A 22,143-nucleotide genomic window follows, 5' to 3' on the forward strand; every position below is an offset into this window, starting at 1 on the left:
AAAAAAATTTGTAAGAAACTATTTTTCACTTGGGAACGTTTGGTTCGAAAACAAGTTATATATGGATTATAGTGCATAAATTAGTAATGCAGAGATTATTTCTTGCGAGACAACGTTAAAATTTAAACTAAAAAGTAATGAGCTTACAATTATACCTTGGATACCTGACAATCATAAGTTTCTTTAAAAGAAAAAGGAAGAATTTAGTTCTTTTGATGTTTTATCCATGTATAACTTATGCATGGATTAATTATTCCATGTTGATAGTGGTATAAAGTTATACCAAAATTGATGTATAATTTTATTCAATGATTAACTATACATGAATAAAAAAGTAAACCAAATATTGTATAATTATTACAACTCCTTTATACCATGGTTATTTCTTGTTATACATCAAACCAAATAACCCCTAACTCCATAAGAAAGAGAAAGGAAAAGAAAAAAAAGTGGCAGTAAAAAAAAAGAGGGGGGGGGGGGTGAGCCTTCATAACTATTTACAATATTAAAATTAATAAAATATTATTTTAGATCTTATCTCTTATGTGTAAAAACAAATTCCCATATGTAAAAAGGGTAAAAATTATGTACGCCCCAACTTTACCTTCAAAATCAAAGTCCTTCCTCAACTTTGAACAATAGTCATCCCTCCCCCCTTCCCCGTTTATCCAATGTAATGTCTATTTTTCCTTTGTCATATTCAATCCTCCATCTATGCACTACCTTTTTATATTGTATAATATGATATTTATTTTTTAACCTAGGTATTTTACATATAGTATAAATAATATTTTTATCTTATTATAGATATTATTTAAACTCATTAACACTATAAGTAGAATAATCATTCTATGAATTTTTTTCTCTAATATTGTTTTATACTATTATTATTTTATTATAAAGGACTTTGATGGTCATTAATGAAATATTTTCTAAATTTTAATTTGTTACTCCATCCATTTCAATTTATGTGAACCTATTTTCTTTTAAGTCAGTTTTCAAAAGAATGATCCCCTTTTTATATTTGAAAAATATTTAGCATTATGAGATGATTTACAACTACACAAAAATCTTTGACTCATTTTAAACCACAAGTTTCAAAAATCTTCACTTATTTTCTTAAGTTCACTACCTAATCAAATAAGGTGCCCGAATATGACTAACAATGAGGTCGAGTACGAGGCCGTAATTACAAGTTTAAGGTTAGCACTCAAATACAAAGCGAGACGGTTGCGCTGTGATTCCCAGCTCGTAGTTAACCAAGTCACAGGGACTTTTCAAATCAAAGAACTAAGATTGCAAAAATACCAGACCAAAATCTGCAATCTATTACCTGAGTACGATGAATTTCAGCTCGACCAAATCCCACGAGCACAGAATACCGAGGTAGATGGCCTCGCCAAACTAGCCACAACATCACAACCGGAGAAAAAAACGTGGTCCATCTCCTCAACTCATCATTAGACCAAGTCAAGGTAAGAACCATAAACTTAACTTGGAACTAGTACAATCGTATTATCACATACTTGCAGGACGACACACTCCCTGGTGATAAAAAAAGGCCAAGAAACTAAGAATGCAAGCGGCCAGATATAGTATCATTCACAGCGACCTGTACAAGAGGACTTACAACAGCCCTCTAGCGAAGTGCTTAGGCTAGAATCAAACTCATCGCGTCCTTGAAGAAGTCCACGAAGGCCATTGCGGGGCTCACTCTGGCAACCGGGCACTGGTCAGATGCCTTATACATGTAGGATATTACTGGCCCACCATGAAAAAGGAGTCCGCAGACTTCGTAAGGACATGCGAATTGTGTCAAAAGTATGCCCCAATGATTCACCAAGCAGGCGGTCATCTCTACTCGGTCACATCCCCTTGGCCATTCATCAAATGAGGAATGGACATCGTGGCCCCCCATCCCAGCAGGGCGAGGTAATATACGATTCCTTTTGATTTTAACTGACTATTTTCTAAGTGGGTGGAAGTAGGATCATTCGCCCAAATACAGGAACATGAGGTAATCACCTTTATATGGAGAAACATTATATGTCAGTTCGGCCTTCCCAAAGAAATCAGTTGTGACAACAGACCCAGTTCACCGGAAAGAAAATCGCTGAATTCTTTGAGAAATGGCATATCAAGAGGATACTCTTGACCCTATATCACCCCGCGGGTAACATAAAAGCAGTATCCTCCAACAAATTAATACTAAACATCACGAAGAAGAAGCTCAAAAATGCCAAGGGACTATGGTTGGAGATACTACCAGAAGTACTACGGGCCTATCGAACAACTCCGAAAACTAGCATAGGAGAGACGCCACACTCTTTGGTCTATGGGACCGAGAAAGTAATGGCAGTCGAGGTTAGAGAGCCTATCCTAAGGTACTCTCATAAGAGCGACACGAGTAACGACGAGATTAGGAGGCAGGATCTCGACGAAGTCGACGAACGAATATATGGCCTATATAAGAATGGTCGTCCAAAAACAACGAGCAAAACAATATTAGAAAGCAAGGTTCAGGCCGCTTAAAGTCAGAGACTACGTACAAAAAGCCAAAACTCTAGCGAGCAAAGATCCCCGGGAAAACAATATGGGAACGAACTGGGACGATCCGTACAAAATCACAGCAAAAGCAAATAAGGGTTCATTCCAACTAGAGACAATGGAAGAAAAGCTACTACCAAACAACTGGAATATCAGCCACCTCAAATACTTCAACTTTTGAGAGAAAAAGCGCTCCTCAAGTCGTACTCTTTTTTTTCCCTCACTTGAGTTTTATCCCAGTTGGGTTTTCTCAAGGAGGTTTTTAACTAGGCGACAAAAGGAACGCTTTGAGTCGAAGTATGCGAATGCAGGGTAGTGATTACTATTTCATTGCTCGACCTCTCAATACTCTCCAAGTCAACCAATGAAGGGACTAGATATATTGGGACTAAGACTGGAATGCCAGCCAACACCCAAAAATCTGTAAATTTCTCCAAGTATGTAACCAAAGAAACAATGTCAAAGCAATAAGAAATTTACGCTTATCAACACACCTCTTCCATATTAAGGTTACATTCGACCCCGCTCAAACAAACACATATCGGCCCTTGGCTGCAATACTAATGAAAGGTTATGTTCGACCCCGCTCTAACAAACACATATCGGCCCTCGGCCGCAGTACTAACAAAAGGTTATGTTCAACCTCGCTCGAACAAATATCTATTGTCCCTCGGCCAAAATACTAATGAAAGGTTACGTTCGACCCCCCTCGAACAAATACCAATCGGCCCTCGACCGCAATACTAACGAAAGGTTATGTTCGAAGCCGCTCGACAAACACCTATCAACCCTCTGCCGTAATAATAACGAAAGGTTACATTCGACCTCTCTCAAACAAATATCTACTGGCCCTCGGCCGCAATTTGACGAAAGGTCACGATTAATTACGATTAAAAAAATGCCTATCGACTCTAGGTCGTATCTCAACAAAAAATAGCAAAAGGAAAAACAACACGTAATCGGCTCCAACGTCACTGCTAGCTTAAAGGCAACACCAATGAAGGAAAGAACGAAACAGGAAAATAATAGAAGCAAAAACATACAAGTATAGAAAGTAAATCACAAGAGAGGAGGAGATACATAAAACAACTTTGACATTTCACACTTAAACATTTTACAAAGGCTCATGAAAATGCTGACAAAAACACACAAAAGGTTACAAGGCAAAAATAAAACTATTGATCGCCACCATCATGATCTTCAGTGCCTTCACCACCTTGGCCACCAATTCCCTTGCCATCTCGATCGCCTCACCATCTCCGCCTTCGCCCTAAGGATAAATGGTATCGTACCAGGCGTCCTCTTCAAGTCGGTCTACATCTTCAAAGTCCCCCTCACCGGCCTTTGGTGTAGTGGGATCATACCCGCAAGCGACTCGAGCTTCACGGGCCTTAACATGAACATCTTCAAGGGCGATATCATAAATGGATTCCGCCTTATGAAAGAAGTTGGGCCTTCTCAACTTCCAAAGCGACCACCCGATCATGAAGGATGGCTTTATTGTAACGACCTGACCGGTCGTTTTGCTTTCTAAAATCCTGTTCCCCTGAATAAAACTTCCAATACTTGCTTTAACTGATTTATGACTTGCGGGGATGGTTTGTTAGGGACTTAGAAGAGTTTGGGTTGAATGCGGAATACTTGGTTCCTTAAGGCCAAGTTTGACTTCAGTCAACATTTTGAGTAAATGACCTCGGAATCCGGATTTGAAGGTTCCAGTAGGTTCGTATAATGATTTCGGATTTTGGATGATCCGGGAGCGTTTAGACGCCTAATAGTGAAAGTTGATTCCTTAAGAATTTTGAAGTTCTTTAAAGTTGGTTTGGAGCGGGTTTTGTTATTATCGAGGCCCGAACAGAATTTCGAGATCAGGAATAGATCCGTAATGTCATTTAATACTTGCACGCAAAATTTAGTGTCAATCCGAATAGTATAAGTGTTTTTGGTCATATTGGAAGTAGATTGAAGAACTTGAAGTTCATAAGTTTGATTCAATTAGTTTTAGGGGATGATTCTTTGATTTAGCGTTGTTTTGGGAGTTCTGAGGTTTTGAGCAAGTCCATTTTATCATTTCAAACTTATAGGTATGTTCGGGGGGGGGGCGAGCGTCAATCGGACGAGGTTCGAGCTTAGTTGGAAAATGTGAGAAATGGCTGAAGCTTCAAGCTTCTGTCATAACCGCACCTGCGGTTGGCCAGCCGCATGTGCGAGCCCGCAGAAGCAGCTAGGACATCGCAGATGCGGCCATGGGTGGCCAGGAGCCGTAGAAGCGGCCTATCTTCCGCAAAAGCGGAGCCGCAGAAGCAAATTGCTCCTCGTAGAAACGGCCCAACCAGCCAGGGTAATTTCTGCAGACTCACTTCCGCAGATGTGGTGGGTGCAGGTGCGGCCTTGTGTGATGACCCAAAAGGTCATCTCGTGTTTTAGAACCCAATTCGAGGTTCCGGGGCCTTCAAGACCTTTTTTTCGTCCTCCTTGATTTGCGTGCATAGTTCGAGCGTATATCTGGAAAGTCTTTATGTGAAAATCTGAGGAATAATGCTAATTTTGCCTTTAAAATTAAACTTAAGTTGACTTCGGTCAATATTTTGGGTAACCGGTCCCGGACCCATGATATGACGGTCTCAGAGGGTCCGTAGAAAAATATGGAACTTGAGCATATGCCCAAAATTGAATTCCGAGGTCCCTAGCCCGAGAAATGAATTTTTGAAAAAATTGTTAACTGAAAATATAAGAGTTTTTGGAAATTTAACGATGTTTGAATTTGATGGTATCGGTCCTGTATTTTGGTTCTAGAGCCCGGTACAGGTTTCATATGGTATTTAAGTTGTGCCTGTAAAATTTGGTATGAAACGGAATTCATATGACGTGATTCGGACCCTCGGTTGTGAAAATGGAAACTTTAAGAGTTCTTGAGATTTTTCTTTGATTTTGATGATAAACTCATAGTTCTAGGTGTTATTTTGGCGATTTGATCGCACGAGTAAGTTCGTATGATGTTTTTAGGTTGGTGTGCATGTTTGGTTTGGAGCCTCGAGGGCTCGGGTGAGTTTCGGATAGGTTTCAGGATGTTTTCGACTTAAGAACTTTTGATGTTTTGCTACTTCTGGTATTCTGAGATTTTGTTCTTCGCGTTCGCGATGCAGCTCACGCGAAAGCAAATTACAAGCTGGGATGGGGAGGGATTTCTTCTATGCGAACGCGAGTTGGTCGCGAACGCGGAGCACCGGGGGGTTTGTTCTTCGCGAATGCGACTGGCCACACGCGAACACGTAGTGTAATGGAGGTGCGCTGGGAATCGATCCTTTCTTCTACACGAACGCATACATAGGTCCGCGAACGCGAAGGACAGGGGGGCATACCCTTCGCGAGTGCGTGAAAGATCTCGCAATCGCATAAGCCTAAGGAAGGCTGCACTTCGCGAACGCGACAGTGCTCACGCGAACACGATGTACACTATCGCCGAGCACTTAAAATAGAATCAAAACGGGAAATAGGCCACAATTTAATATTTTCAAAAACTAGAAGGCATAGAGGCAATTTTCAAGAGACAAGTTCTTCCCCAAAGTATTGGTATATGATTCTAAACCATTTTCTTTCAATTACCCATTGCATTTTATCAATTTTTATCCAAAAATCTAGGGTTTTCATGGTAGAAATTGGGGACTTGGGTAGAGTTAGGGCTTTTTGTATAATTAAAATTTAGACCTCAATTTGGGGTGATATTTTGAAACTAATTACATATTCGGGCTCGTGGGTGAGTGAGTATTTGGATTTTGGTCCGAACCTCAAGTTTTGACCAAGCGGGTCCGGGGTCGATTTTTGACTTTTTGGAGAAAATGATAGAAAACTTATAATTAAGTGTTGGAGTTGAATTCTTTAGCATATATTGATGTTGTTAAGTTAATTATGACTAGATACAAGTGAATTGGAGGTGAAATCTAGAGGGAAAGCGGTATTTGAGGCTTGAGTTTGGCATAGAATCCGAGGTAAGTGTTTGATCTAGCCTTAGCTTGAGGGAATATGTATTGTGTCTTATGTGTTAGTGTCGAGTACGACGTATAAGTGAGGTGACGAGCATGCCCGTGAGTCTTATATTAAGGTTGTTGTGATTTTATTATGTATTGTTCATGCTTAAATTGATGATTAGCATTGTGGAACAAGACTTATGATAGATTCTTGGTAATTGACCATTGTCGAGTATTGACTCAAATTGAGGTTTATTTTGTGAAGTAATTGTTGAAACTAGATTGGTTATAGCTGATTCCCTTGCCGGGATGATATTGTTTCTATTGTTGACTCCCTTTCCGGGACAGTATTGTTTATATTAATGATTTTATTGTTGATTCCCTTGCCGGGATGTTATCATTTTAAATGTTTGGGTGAGGAAGAGTGTAAAGCACGAAGGGTGATGCCGTGTATGATATTGCGAGTGAGAGTTAATGCACGAAGGGTGATGCCGTGCCAATATTGTGAGTGTTAATGCATGAAGAGTGATGCCGTGCCATATTAATGAAATTAAAAGCACGAAGAGTGATGTCGTGCCATGATTATGAGAGAGTAAAAACACGAAGGGTGATACCGTGCTGTTTCTGTTGATTTTCATGATAAGGACGAGGGTAAAAGCACCAAGGGTGAAGTCGTGCACTTGTTTCTGTGTTATTATTTCCGTTGCTTCAAGTTTGATATTTACTTGGTCGCTTTACTTTATAATTGTCATAACCTGATGTCCCCCTCAGCATGTTTCTCCTTTTTCCCCGTCTTATTCTGTTTAATTCTTGCTATTATTGCTTCTCGTATATGATTTAATTGCATAGGTTTATATGGTCATCGTGTCCTAGCATCGTCACTACTTCGCCTAAGTTAGGCTTGACACTTACCAGTACATGGGGTCGGTTGTACTGATACTACACTCTGTACACTTTTGTGCAGATCCCAGTACTGGACCCTACGGACCGTAGTTCAAGGTTGATACCTTCAGTTCAGTGGAGACCCGAGGTAGTCCTGCGTCCGCAGGCCTTGGCATCCCCTCCTATCATATTTCCTTCTGTTTTATCTATTTCTGAGACAAATTTGTATTTTCTTGTTCAGGCCATTGTTTGTAGTATTCGTAGACAGTCCGTGACATTGTTAAATTCCATTCTTCTGCATTTTATTCCGTTGTTTATGTTATGTTAACTTGTAAATTGCTAAAAGATAAAGTAAAAGGGTAAAATAATTGTTGATACCCAATTTTATATACTCAAATAATTTCAAAATGGCATGTGTATGCATATATGAGCATTCCCAAGAGTTTTGGTATTTTCTCCTAATTTTTAAGATTTTAAAATTAGTTTATTGTCTATTTCAGCAGTACAAAATCCAGTAATTGCTCTCAAAATTATCATTTTCTTTTTGTGAATAATTTATTTCCATTCTCATATTTACACCAAAATATAGTTAAGGTGATTTTTGCATATTTTTACAAATTTATTGGGTATTTTTAAGGCTAAATTGCATATAATTGCAATTATAACCTATTTTACGATTAACAATATTTTATAATTATAAAATCATTTTCAGTATTTTTATATTAATATTTATATATTATTAATTAGTTCAATGCTTTTAATTTGTTTTTAAAATTATTTTAACTATTTTATATAAAATAAAAGGGGGAAATTAGCTATTTAACACATAGCCCATTATTATTTCAATTTTAGCCCCAATTTAACCCCACCCCCATCAGATTTAATTTAACCCAAGACCCAACCAAATTCGTCCCAACCCAACTTTAAACTAACCCAGCCCAACTCTGAACTAATCTGAGCCGTTGATCAAATAACATCAACGACCCAGATCCCTTTTCCTTAATTAAACTCTCACCTACCCCCTGACCCCTCACTTTTCGAAACCGGTCTCTCTATCTATCCGTCTCTTCCTCTCCTCTTTTTCTCTAGAACCTTCTGGTTCTTATTCTCCGATGGCCTTCACCATCTCTCCGGCCACCTCCAGCCTCGCCTCTTTCAACCACCAGCCGCCATAAAGCCTTACCTCATCGGTTCCTTTCATTCACGAGACTCCGTGGGTCTTCACCATGCAAGACGATCACTGAAGCCTTGCCTGGGTTTGTTTCCAGCCTTTCTCCGATGGGGTTTTGTTCGATGGTGTTGTAAACACCATTGTTCCTAAGTTTCACAGCCAGGTTTCTCTCACTTCTCCCTCTGGTTTCTTATGAAACCCTAATCTCAACCCAAACCTCTTAAATCTCTGTATGTTTTAATGATTTTCAACTCATACCTTTATGTTTTGCACTATTCTCTACTCGATCTTTACGATTATTCAGGTTTTAAAAGTTTTGTTCCCTTTGGAAACTAGGGTTTCTTAACCCCTTTTCGAAAATACTTTATCTTCCGATTTTGAGTACTAAGTCATGATTCTAAGCACTATTTCTAAACATTTTGCTTAAGTCTGATGAAACCCTAGCTTTAGGGTTTATATTTGTATTATTGTCGTGTTTGCTTGTTTGTGTGTTCTTCTGGATTCTTCTCTGAGTTCCGTGCTCTTTGCTTTAATTTTGCCGCCAGTGTTTCATTCCCCTACCCTTCTGTGTTCTTTGCTTAAGATTTCTCTGATTGTTTACATGGTGATTTTATACTGATTCTTACAAGCTCCCTTTAAGACTGTGATACTTGCCTTAAAAATTGTGATTTTGCGTATTTTCCTTATAGTTTGGTACTGATTTCGAATTGCTTCCTTAATTTATGGGATACCTTCCTCAATTAATACTGATCTCCTAGGTTTTCAATTTCGTTCATTATTTTTGAGACTATTTTCCAGAATTAAGGTAGTATTCGGCCCTATATGTGTGCATAAATATGTTGATTGATTTGTCTGACATATTTACCTAATTAAGTATCATGTACCTAGTCTTTATTGTATACCTTATGCTATTCTGTTTCCTTATGTGATCATACTATGCTTTATGATTTCTTTCCTTTTAAACAATTGCTTATTACCGTTTGATTTTGATTCCTTAATTAAAGGGGAGTCCTTATACTGATTTGATTATGATTGATACCCAGTTCCGTAAATATGGATTTCTACCTTGTTTGTTTACTCGTCTTCAGTACTATAAGTACCCCCATTCTCTATTGCATGAGACTCACTAACACATTGCATATCACAAACTAACACAATAATACACATTGCTCTCTCTCTCTCTCTCTTGTGCTACTTCTCTCTCTTGCTCTGTTGTTGTTCCCTACTCCTGACTATTATTAGCCGGCTGGAAAGCCAAGGCTAACATTGTGCTCATATTTGGCTCTTGCATTTTGCTGTGCTCTCTTATTACTGGTATGTCCTGATTAGTTTCAAAGTTCCAAACCAATGTGGTTATTACTACTTTAGTGTGTTATATTCCTAATTGTTTTCTATCTATGCTTCTGCTGTGCAACATGTAATTGACCCCTTGATTACCTGTTGATACTTGCATGCTCATGACCACTGTTTGCTCCTAATCTTGCCTGTTATGACTATATTCTGTTACTACTTACTATTATGCCTAAATTCGACCATTTCTAGGTCCTTTAAAACTCTTTGATTTTGTGTACTCACGCTACTGAATTTGCACAAGTCTCTGCATCTCTTGGTGATATTATGTGATCTATTTGTCCCCTTTGCCCATTATCCTTGTGTGCAACTCTCCAATTTTTGGAAAAACTCTTTAAACTACGAATTTTCCTCTCCTTCCTGCACTTCACACTACTCCTAGAAATTAGCTCCTACCCCTTTCGTGTGAGTATTGCTTTGAGTACCCCTGAGTACTCACTGAACTTTGACATACAAGGATGGTAATTCCACACTACACATGTCCATCATTCTGGTAAGTGTTTGGGGTGCTGGTATTGGCCAGGGACCCAATGGGGGCCTTAGGGAGCTTTGCCGTACCTTGACCATGTCAAGGCTGTGAAACTTGAAAGGAGTGAGGTTGGAAGAATGGGCCTGATTGAAGGCTCCCTATAGAATAACTTCTTATTTTATTCTTTATAACTGTAATTCGACTATCATTGGTTTGTAATAATTTGTAAACGAATGATTGGGGTTGAATAGTGAATATGGGGGGGGGGTGTATGCATGCTTAGTTTATGTAATGGGTAGAAAACATGCTTATAGGACTCTATTTATTTATATGCGCAATGGATAACCTGTATTGGACATGCATCTCACACATTAGAAATCTTGTTCTAGGTTCTTTACTTTCAGCCTGTTGTTATATTCATTTCGTAACTATGATCAGTTAATAATAGGCAAACAACTGTTATAATGGCTATTGCTGCATTCTCATAATCATTAGCATTTAGAAATCATGTTTTAGGAACTCCTATGTGCATTAGACATCCTGTTGTTTAGGGTTTTATACTTGTCTGAGTTGCAATTGTTAAACGCCTCATTAGCATGCTTAATCTAATAATACAAGTATGGTTAACTGTTTGTTTATCCCTCTTACAACTAAAATCGATATGCATGTTCACCCTTTAAGATAATTAGGCAACACATACGACGCCTAGACAAACTTTAGGCCTAATAAGAATCGATTAATCATGTTTCACCGGTTTAAGACCAATCAGCCTCTTATAATTTTGAACTCTGCTGCTCCCATTCTTGCTAAAGTTCACTCTGTTTTAAAAAAAAAAACTCCCGCTCTATCTGGAAACAAAATCTTGAAATTGTGCATCTATTTACTCTCACTGATTTTCTGATTCTTGTTCTATTATGTTTTCAAACTACTGGGTTACCATTCTCTGCCCAGAATCCTGCTATTTTGAATACTTGTCCAGCACCTCGTTAAGCTACTGTCACTACTTGATTTTCAAAAACCATGCTTTAACGATTTTTTTTATCTGTCGCTAAACTCAACTGTTGTTATCTATTCCTGTTTTCTGAAAACTCCCCTATTTGAGACCTTAAATACGTTTGAGACGTGCTGATTACATGTTCACTTGTGGAGGGATCTGTGAGCCTTTATTTGTCTTTGTATTCTCCCTTATGTGCGGTCCTATTTGTTACGTATGTCGCTTAGCATTTTATCCTTTAAACCTGAGGGTTCAGCCTACTCCTTACCCTGTAGGATTAGTAGTCTCAATGCCTCCAAGACTGATAGGATTGAGGCGGGTAATAGCATGCAATAAGTAACGATACCATTCTGCACTTTAATACCTTAACGGGGTAGGAAGGGTAGAATATGAATATGATGACCGGTGCGCTAATATCACGTGCGACCCCTCTTTTGAGGAGTGATTGCTGGATATTGCATTGAAGTGATCCATATTAATCATAAACCTAGGACCCCTTCCCTTTATTTGCTTTCATCTCTTCTTGTAAGACTATTCAAATCTTTTTTCATAAATTTCCGCCTTCTCTACTTGCCTCCAAAAGTTTTCAACCTAATTGCAATGTTATATGCGAGTCCTTATTTGAGCCTTGATTGTTTTCTTGTAAAGTCACAATTGTAACATGGCCGGGACCACACTAGTGGATCTTGAGGGATGTCTAACACCTTCCCTCGAGATAATTTCTAGCCCTTACCGGAACTCTGGTTTTCCAACTCAAACCTTTCTTAAAAGTGTCCTAATGCACTATAATCATTAGGTGACGACTCTTCAACTTCTAAGACCCAATTCTCGAAAGGGAATAGAATTGTTCTGCCAATGTCGTATACCCGATTTCGACCTACATATAGAAAAAGGGGGCGTCAACAGCATGGCGACTATGCTGGGGAACTTCTTTAGGCTTTTACCATTGCATGTTGCTTGTGACTTTACCATCTTATTAATTGATTTATTTACTGTCTTTTATTCTTTCACTACAAGACTGACTTGGCTCTTCATGTCTTTTCTTTCTTTTAGCTGCTTTCCTTTACTGCTTTATTTCAATATTGTTGTGATTACTGCAATTATTGTAATCATTTATCTAATGAACGTGGAAATACATGTTAATTTGTTTCATTCTTGTAAACTGCATCTTCAACATTATATTCCACTCGTGCCAAACAAATACCATAGCAACGCTTATAATGAGTGGTTGCGCTCTTCCAATATTATCACCCTTTAAATTCGGCAAAGGCGTATTTGCGGTAAAACCAGTCGATCAGCGGTGCAGTCGACGGTTCCGTGCCTTTCCCTCTTGAGTTGTCCGCTCAAGGGTACCTGTCTAATACCCCAATAGAAACCTTACTCTGTTCAATTGTACATGCATCATGGTCAAACCTAGCCGAGTCAGTTATGTTGTCCGCAAAATGACTCATTAAGATAGCCTTGTCCAAAGTCCATCGGGTTTCCCTGAAACCCAAACGGACACCTACATGTTCTGTGCATTTATTTGGAGAACTAAATGCTTGCTATCCTAATTATTGGTTTAAATAGTCGAGTCCGGTGGGGGTGAGGTCTTAACCCTTTTATTTTGCAGAAAATGAATAACAAAGTTCCTGACTTCGGTATGGTAAACATACCTTCACTCTTGCAGACTTGGTGGAGAAACCTCCCATCGAGCAACCAAATCAACGAATAGAAAGAGAGAGTCACCAAGGCTAGTGAGAAGCTAGAATACCTGGAGCACAACTTGCTGGAATTGGAAGGAAAAGTGAGGAAAAGAGTCATCGACTGTCAAAATGCTGAGGAAGGCAAAGGAGAACGTCTGGCGATAGCATTTTTACTGGAAAATCTGCGCGAGCTGGAGGACTTGATAAACGAGAACATTCAACCTGAAGAAGGTGCTTCTGGGACCAAGTAGTTAGGAGTCTTTCTTTTCGCTTTTAATGTAATAAGGCCAATGGCCGTTAGTGATATTTTTACTTTCCGCTATTTTAGTGTCGTTTTGGGATTCGTCTTATTTTTGTCAATAAAATGAGGCATTTAGCATTATAAGTTCTCCAAATTAACTTGTCGCTAGGCCTACCTCGGGCACAATGAGGCACCCAAATTAGGACACGATTTATATTCTTGCACAATATGTTTAAATATTGTAACATTTTTTCCTCATAATCCGCACTAACTTGTTACTTTTTTTTGTTTTTCTTTTCTTTTATTATTCCCATCCCCAAAGGTTAGTTCGTGCATTCTGGCACCATCATCATACAGTACGAGATCCAAGGGCCCTCCACCTCCTCCTCCTCCGAGTCCCATCCGGAACAAGAACAAAAGTAGAATGGAAGATTCAAGCACCAGAAAGGAAAGAACTGAGATTCCTCAGGGTACCCCGATTGCTAAGGAAACAGCTTCGGGGTAGCAAGGCTAAACAAAAGCACCATGCATCACATTATTACTTTTTACTAGCTGATTTTATTTTCGCATTGTCTTTAATTTTGAAAAGAGCTCTGATATTCAAAACAATTATGAATTCAATCAAAGCATTTCAGTTTATTATATATCTCGCTCTTATTATTTTTTCTACATAGCATTACTATTACTTGCCTTGACGATGAACCAACGATTGTGACTTGCAACGAGACAATGCAACAAATGGATATGGATTCAGAAGAGGATGATATACCAGAAGAGGTCGTCAGAGAGGTTGAGAATTTTGAGAATAGGCCTAAGTCTAACTTGGACGAAACTGAGGTCGTTAATCTGGGAGATACAGAGAATGTCAAAGAAACGCGCATTAGTCACCATCAGAAAAGAAAGAGTACACGGAATTCCTAAAGGAATATGAAGACATATTTGCCTGGTCATATGATGATATGACTGGTCTCAGCACATCCATTGTAGCTCACAAACTGCCAACAGATCCAACATGTCCGCCGGTAAAGCAGAAGCTCAGGAAATTCAAACCCGACATGAGTTTGAAAATCAAAGAAGAGGTTACCAAGAAAGTCAAAGCCAAGGTTCTCAGGATAGTAGAGTATCTGACATGGTTATCCAACATCGTGCCAGTGTCAAAAAAGGATGGGAAAGTTAGAGTTCGTGTTGACCACCGGGATCTTAACCGGGCCAATCCTAAAGACGACTTCCCATTGTCGAACATACACATTCTAATTGACAACTGCGCCAAGCATGAGTTACAGTCTTTCGTTGATTGTTTTGTTGGGTATCATCAGATATGGATGGGCGAGGAAGATGCAGATAAAATGGCTTTCATCACGCCATGGGGAATGTACTATTACAAAATGATGCCATTCGGTTTGAAGAATGCTGGTGCCACCTACATAAGAGCCATGCCTACCATCTTTCATAACATGATACACAAGGAGATCGAGGTATATGTGGGTGATGTCATCATCAAATCCAAGAAAGCCAGGGATCACGTGGAAGACCTAAGGAAGTTCTTCAACAGACTGAGGAGGTACTATCTAAAACTGAATCCCGCCAAGTGTGCATTTGAAAATTATTGGGTTTCATCGTGAGTCGTCGAGGAATAGAATTGGATCCATCAAAGGTCAAAGCTATCCAAGAATTGCCGCCGCCAAAGAACAAGAAGGACGTGATGAGTTTCCTGGGGAGACTCAACTATATCAGCCGGTTCATAGCTCAGTCAACTGTCATATGTGAACCTATCTTCAAAATGTTAAAAAAGGATGCTGCTACCAAGTGGACTGATGATTGTCAGAAAGCATTCGACAAAATCAAGGAATACTTGTCAACGCCACCAGTCTTGGTTCCGCCTGAGCCAGGAAGACCCCTATTGCTTTACCTTGCAGTATTGGATGAAGCATTCGGTTGTATTCTGGGACAACATGATGAAACAGGGAGAATGGAGCAGGCCATATACTATCTCAGTAAGAAGTTCACACCATACGAGGCCAGGTATTCTCTTTTAGAACGCACCTGTTGTGCTCTAACTTGGGTCACGCAGAAGTTGAGGCATTACTTCTGTGCTTACACTACTTATCTCATATCCAGAATGGACCCTTTGAAGTATATCTTCCAGAAACCCATGCCCACTGGCAAGCTCGCCAAGTGGCAAATCCTGCTAAGTGAATTCGACATTGTTTATGTGATCCAGAAAGCAATCAAAGGGCAAGCCTTGGCGGATCATCTCGCCGATAATCCCGTGGACGGAGAATACGAGCCCCTAAAAACGTATTTTCCCGATGAAGAGGTATCTTTCATAGGAGAAGATATTGCAGAATCCTATGATGGTTGGAGGTTGTTTTTCGACGGAGCTGCGAATTTCAAAGGAGTTGGCATAGGAGCAGTCCTAGTATCAGAAACCGGCCAGCACTATCCGGTATCCGCCAAGCTCAGGTTCCCTTGCACCAATAATATGGCCGAATATGAAGCCTACGTCTTGGGGCTCAAAATGTCCATTGACATGAACGTTCAAGAGTTGCTAGTGATCGGGGATTCAGACTTGCTCATACATCAGGTTCGAGAAGAGTGGCCAACCAAGAACTCTAAGATACTTCCCTACTTGCATCACATACAGGAGTTGAGGAAAAGGTTCACAAAGACAGAATTTCAGCACGTCCCCAGAGTCCAGAATGAGTTTGCTGATGCATTAGCTACTTTATCATCCATGATCCGCCATCCAGATACAAATTTCATTGATCCTATCCCAGTAAAGATTCATGATCAGTCAGCTTATTGCGCCCACATTGAGGAAGAAGCGGATGGAAAACCATGGTTCCATGACATCAAGGAGTACTTGACAACAGGGGAATATCCAGAACTTGCCAACGCTACTTAGAAGCGCACACTTCGTAGGTTATCCAGCAACTTCTTTCACAGTGGAGGAATCCTGTACAGGAGGACTCCCGATTTGGGTTTACTAAGGTGTGTCGAAGTAAAAGAAGCATCCAAGCTATTAGACGAAGTGTATGCAGGGACCTGCGGGCTGCACATTAATGGTTTTGTCTTAGCAAAGAAGATACTCCGAGCAGGGTATTTTTGGATGACTATGGAAACAGATTGTATCCAGTATGTTTGCAAATGCCATCGCTGTCAGATACATGCAGATATGATAAAGGTGCCTCCAAACTAGCTTACTGCAACAAGCTCACCATGACCATTCACCGCTTGGGGAATGGATGTTATCGGACCTATCGAGCCTGCCACATTAAATGGGCACAGGTTCATCTTAGTGGCAATCAATTATTTTACCAAATGGGTCGAAGCAGCATCATACAAGGCGGTCACTAAGAAGGTTGTGGCGGATTTCGTCCGCGACCGCATTGTTTGTCGGTTCGGAATTCCGGAATCAATCATCACCGATAATGGTTCCAATCTCAACATCGACTTGACAAAAGCAATGTGTTAAACATTCAAGATCAAACACAAGAACTCTACAATCTACAGGCCTTAGATGAATGGAGCTGTGGAGGCAGCCAATAAGAATATCAAGAAGATACTAAGGAAGATGGTCGAAAGGCACAAACAATGGCATGAGAAGTTATTATTCGCCTTATTGGGATACCGCACCACAGTTCACACATCGACCGGAGCAACTCCCTACATGCTGGTTTATGGTACAGAGGCGGTCATCCCCGCCGAGGTAGAAATTCCCTCCTTAAGGATCATACAAGAAGTAGAGTTGGATGATGCAGAATGGGTAAAAGGTCGCTACGAGCAGTTAGCTCTTATAGGTGGGAAAAGGATGAATGCAGTTTGCCACGGTCAGTTGTATCAGAACAGAATGTCCAGAGCCTCCAACAAAAGAGTTAAACCAAGGAAGTTTACACCGGGGCAGCTGGTGTTGAAGAAAATATTCCCACATCAAGATGAAGCCAAGGGGAAGTTCTCTCCCAATTGGCAGGGTCTGTACATGGTTCACCAGGTTCTAACTGGAAGAGCCCTTATTCTTGCAGAAATGGACGGAGAAGTCTGGCCGAAGCCAATCAATTCAGATGCAGTGAAACGATCCTATGTGTAACCACTTATGATTCCCTTTATGATGTAATTTGGACTACGCCTGACCTGATTCCCATTTAAGAGGGGATACGTAGGCAGCCCTATGGGTTCGGTCACAATTTAATAAAAATTCCATTCCCCCCCCCGCTATTGGAACTGGGGCAGAATTTGAGGAGGATCCTCAAAATTCCGAAGTTGATTTTAGTCCATGCATCGCCAGAAGCGCCAGCCTAGTAAACTGGGGCAGAATTTTGAGGAGGACCCTCAAAATTCCGAAGACGATTTTTTTAGTCATTCAGCACAGCCGTCAAAAATGTCCGCTCAGCAAACTGGGGAAGAATTTTGAGGAGGACTCTCAAATTTCCGAAGCGAAAGAGGTTGCAATGTCTTGAACCACGTCGCAGTCGTTGGTTCATCTAAAGAAAACTATTTTCGATTATATACTTACGTTATATTTACTAAATCATGCATAACTATTATCCGGATTGTTGTTGTTTAGCGACGCTACCCCAATGACACACAACGTCAAGAGCCCGGGGAAGACAAACTAACCTTTTCCCCTTACAGAACTCACGATTTTTATTTGGATGCAGGCACTCAATTCGCAATATCATTAGATATATTTATGCACTCACACTTTCCCAAGAATGCAACTTCTCAGAACCATCATGTGCCCGCGATTGCTATCCGTACACAATCTCCCCAGCAGTCATATTGTCATAATCGGCTATCAGCTAAGAGATCTTACTACTAATCGTCCTTTTACAATCTTGCACTGCATAAGGCTACTTTTCTGCCTTCCGAGGTTAAGCTCTACCTCCATCTGCATGTCTTTGCATTGCATAAGGCTACCTTTCTGCCTTCCGAGACTAAGCATTGTCTCCATCCTGCATATCTTTGCATTGCATAAGGCTACCTTTCTGCCTTCCGAGACTAAGCATTGTCTCCATCCTGCATTTCTCATCATTTGCATAAGGCTACCTTTCTACCTTCCGAGACTAAGCATTGTCTCCATCTTGCATTTCCTTGCATTGCATAAGGCTACCTTATCTGCCTTTCGAAACTAACCCCTGTCTCCATCTGCATTTTGCATAAGGCTACTTTTCTGCCCTCCGAGGTTAAGCTCTACCTCCATCATCATCTGCATAAGGCTACTTTTCTGCCTTTCGAGACTAAGCTCTGTCTCCATCTGCATTTTGCATAAGGCTACCTTTCTGCCTTCTGAGGTTAAGCTCTACCTCCATCTGCATTTCCTGCATTGCATAAGGCTACCTTTCTGCCTTCCGAGACTAAGCTCTGTCTCCATCCTGCATGGCTGAAATATCGCCACTTTATTTTCTTACATCGGCTAAAAGATCGCCACCTTATCTCCCTCGCTTGGCTGAAATATCGCCACCTTTTATTTACGTCTTGCATCGGCTGAAATATCGCCAAATCCTACATTTCATGGGCTGAAAGATCGCCACCTTCTGCATTTCATGGGCTAAAAGATCGCCAAATTGTCCAAAGGCGTCATTGTTCGGAGGCACCATTTGCATAGCCCGAGAACGCCATGCCATGGCCTGAGGACCCCATTTTATCTTTTGCATATCATTATTCAAAGGCATCATAGTTCGGAGGCATCATCTACATGGCCCGAGAACATCATTTCATGGCCTGTGAATTTTATTTACGCTCTTCATAGCCCGGGACGTCATGGTCCAAGGATGTCATCCTAATCGTCCAAAGACAACATTCATGGTCCAATGGGAATTTGCATCACGTTTAAATTTATGCACAATATATGTTCGTATTACTCATTTGCAGGTAAACCGGCTAGCAACGGCCATCTCAGCGGGAGCGATCCCGCTCCAGTTCCCGCAGCCTATCAGACTTCAACCACTTTTCTCAATCAAACATCGTGTCCGTTCTTTTCAAAATCTCCATCGGCATATCCCGTCAATGGATGAACTACACATGGCGTGATTCCTGTAAGACCAGGGATATGTAGGCATCTCAGGAACCAGAGCTCAGTCAAAACTTTTCAAATCATTTCTTTCGGTCAAAATTGGCCATCATATCTTTACCCGACAACTCTTTCATCCTTCTCGGGTAAAGAGGGGCAGTTGTTGATACCCAATTTTTCCCTAGGTATTTTTTATATACTCAAATACTTTCAAAATGGCATGTGTATGCAAAAATGAGCATGCCCAAGAGTTTTGGTATTTTTTCCTAATTTTTAAGATTTTAAAATTAGTTTATTGTCTATTTCAGCAGTACAAAATCCAGTAATTGCTCTCAAAATTATCATTTTCTTCTTGTGAATAATTTATTTCCATTCTCATATTTACACCAAAATATAATTAAGGTGATTTTTGCATATTTTTACAAATTTATTGGGTATTTTTAAGGCTAAATTGCATATAATTGCAATTATAACCTATTTTACGATTAACAATATTTTATAATTGTAAAATCATTTTCAGTATTTTTATATTAATATTTATATATTATTAATTAGTTCAGTGCTTTTAATTTGTTTTTAAAATTATTTTAACTATTTTATATAAAATAAAAGGGGGAAATTGGCTATTTAACACATAGCCAATTACTATTTCAATTTTAGCCCCAATTTAACCCCACCCCCATCAAATTTAATTTAACCCAAGACCCAACCAAATTCGCCCCAACCCAACTCTAAACTAACCCAGCCCAACTCCAAACTAATCTGAGCCGTTGATCAAATAAGATCAACGGCCCAGATCCCTTTTCCTTAATTAAACTCTCACCTACCCCCCCTGACCTCTCATTTTTCGAAACTGGTCTCTCTATCTATCCGTCTCTTCCTCTCCTCTTTTTCTCTAGAACCTTCTGGTTCTTCTTCTTCGATGGCCTTCACCATCTCTCCGGCCACCTCCAGCCTCGCCTCTTTCAACCACTAGCCGCCTTGAAGCCATACCTCATCGGTTCCTTTCATTCATGAGACTCTGTGGGTCTTCACCATGCAAGACGGTCACTAAAGCCTTGCCTGGGTTTGTTTCCAGCCTTTCTCCGATGGGTTTTTGTTCGATGGTGTTGTAAACACCATTGTTCCTAAGTTTCAAAGCCAGGTTTCTCTCACTTCTCCCTCTGGTTTCTTATGAAACCTTAATCTCGACCCAAACCTCTTAAATCTCTGTATTCTTTTAACGATTTTCAACTCATACCTTTATGTTTTGAACTATTCTCTACTCGATCTTTACGATTATTCAAGTTTTAAACGTTTTGTTCCCTTTGGAAATTAGGGTTTCTTAACCCCTTTTCGAAAATACTTTATCTTCCGATTTTGAGTACTAAGTCATGATTCTAAGCACTATTTCTAAACATTTTGCTTAAGTCTGATGAAACCCTAGCTTTAGGGTTTATATTTGTATTATTGTCGTGTTTGCTTGTTTGTGTGTTCTTCTGGATTCTTCTATGAGTTCCGTGCTCTTTGCTTTAATTTTGCCGCTAGTGTTTCATTCCCCTACCCTTATGTGTTCTTTGCTTAAGATTTCTCTGATTGTCTACGTGGTGATTTTATACTGATTCTTACAAGCTCCATTTAAGACTGTGATACTTGCCTTAAAAACTATGATTTTGCGTATTTTCCTTATAGTTTGGTACTGATTTCAAATTGCTTCCTTAATTTATGGGATACCTTCCTCAATTAATACTGATCTCCTAGGTTTTCAATCTCGTTTATTATTTTTGAGACTATCTTCCAGAATTAAGGTAGTATTCGGCCCTATATGTGTGCACAAATATGTTGATTGATTTGTCTGACATATTTTCCTAATTAAGTATCATGTACCTAGTCTTTATTGTATACCTTATGCTATTCTGTTTGCTTATGTGATCATACTATGCTTTATGATTTCTTTCCTTTTAAACAATTGCTTATTACCGTTTGACTTTGATTCCTTAATTAAAGGGGAGTCCTTATACTGATTTGATTATGATTGATACCCAGTTCCTTAAATATGGATTTCTACCTTGTTTGTTTACTCGTCTTCAGTACTATAAGTACCCCCATTCTCTTTGGCATGAGACTCACTAACACATTGCATATCACAAACTCACACAACAATACACATTGCTCTCTCTCTCTCTCTTGTGCTACTTCTCTCTCTTGCTCTGTTGTTGTTCCCTACTCCTGACTATTATTAGCCGGTTGGAAAGCCAAGGCTAACATTGTGCTCATATTTGGATCTTGCATTCTGCTGTGCTCTCTTATTACTGGTATGTCCTGATTAGTTTCAAAGTTCCAAACCAATGTGGTTATTACTACTTTAGTGTGTTATATTCCTAATTGTTTTCTATCTATGCTTCTGCTGTGCAACACGTAATTGACCCCTTGATTGGCTGTTGATACTTGCATGCTCATGACCACTGTTTGCTCCTAATCTTGCCTGTTATGACTATATTCTATTACTACTTACTATTATGCCTAAATTCGACCATTTCTAGGTCCTTTAAAACTCTTTGATTTTGTGTACTCAAGCTACTGAATTTGCATCTCCTGGTGATATTATGTGATCTATTTGTCCCCTTTGCCCATTATCCTTGTGTGCAACTCTCCAATTTTTTGAAAAACTCTTTAAACTACGAATTTTCCTCTCCTTCCTGCACTTTACACTACTCCTAGAAATTAGGTCCTACCCCCTTCGTGTGAGTATTGCTTTGAGTACCCCTGAGTACTCACTGAACTTTGACACACAAGGATGGTATTTCCACACTGCACATGTCCAACATTCTGGTAAGTGTTTGGGTG

Source organism: Nicotiana sylvestris, chromosome 6 (genome assembly GCF_000393655.2).
Source record: "Nicotiana sylvestris chromosome 6, ASM39365v2, whole genome shotgun sequence".
NCBI lineage: Eukaryota > Viridiplantae > Streptophyta > Magnoliopsida > Solanales > Solanaceae > Nicotiana > Nicotiana sylvestris.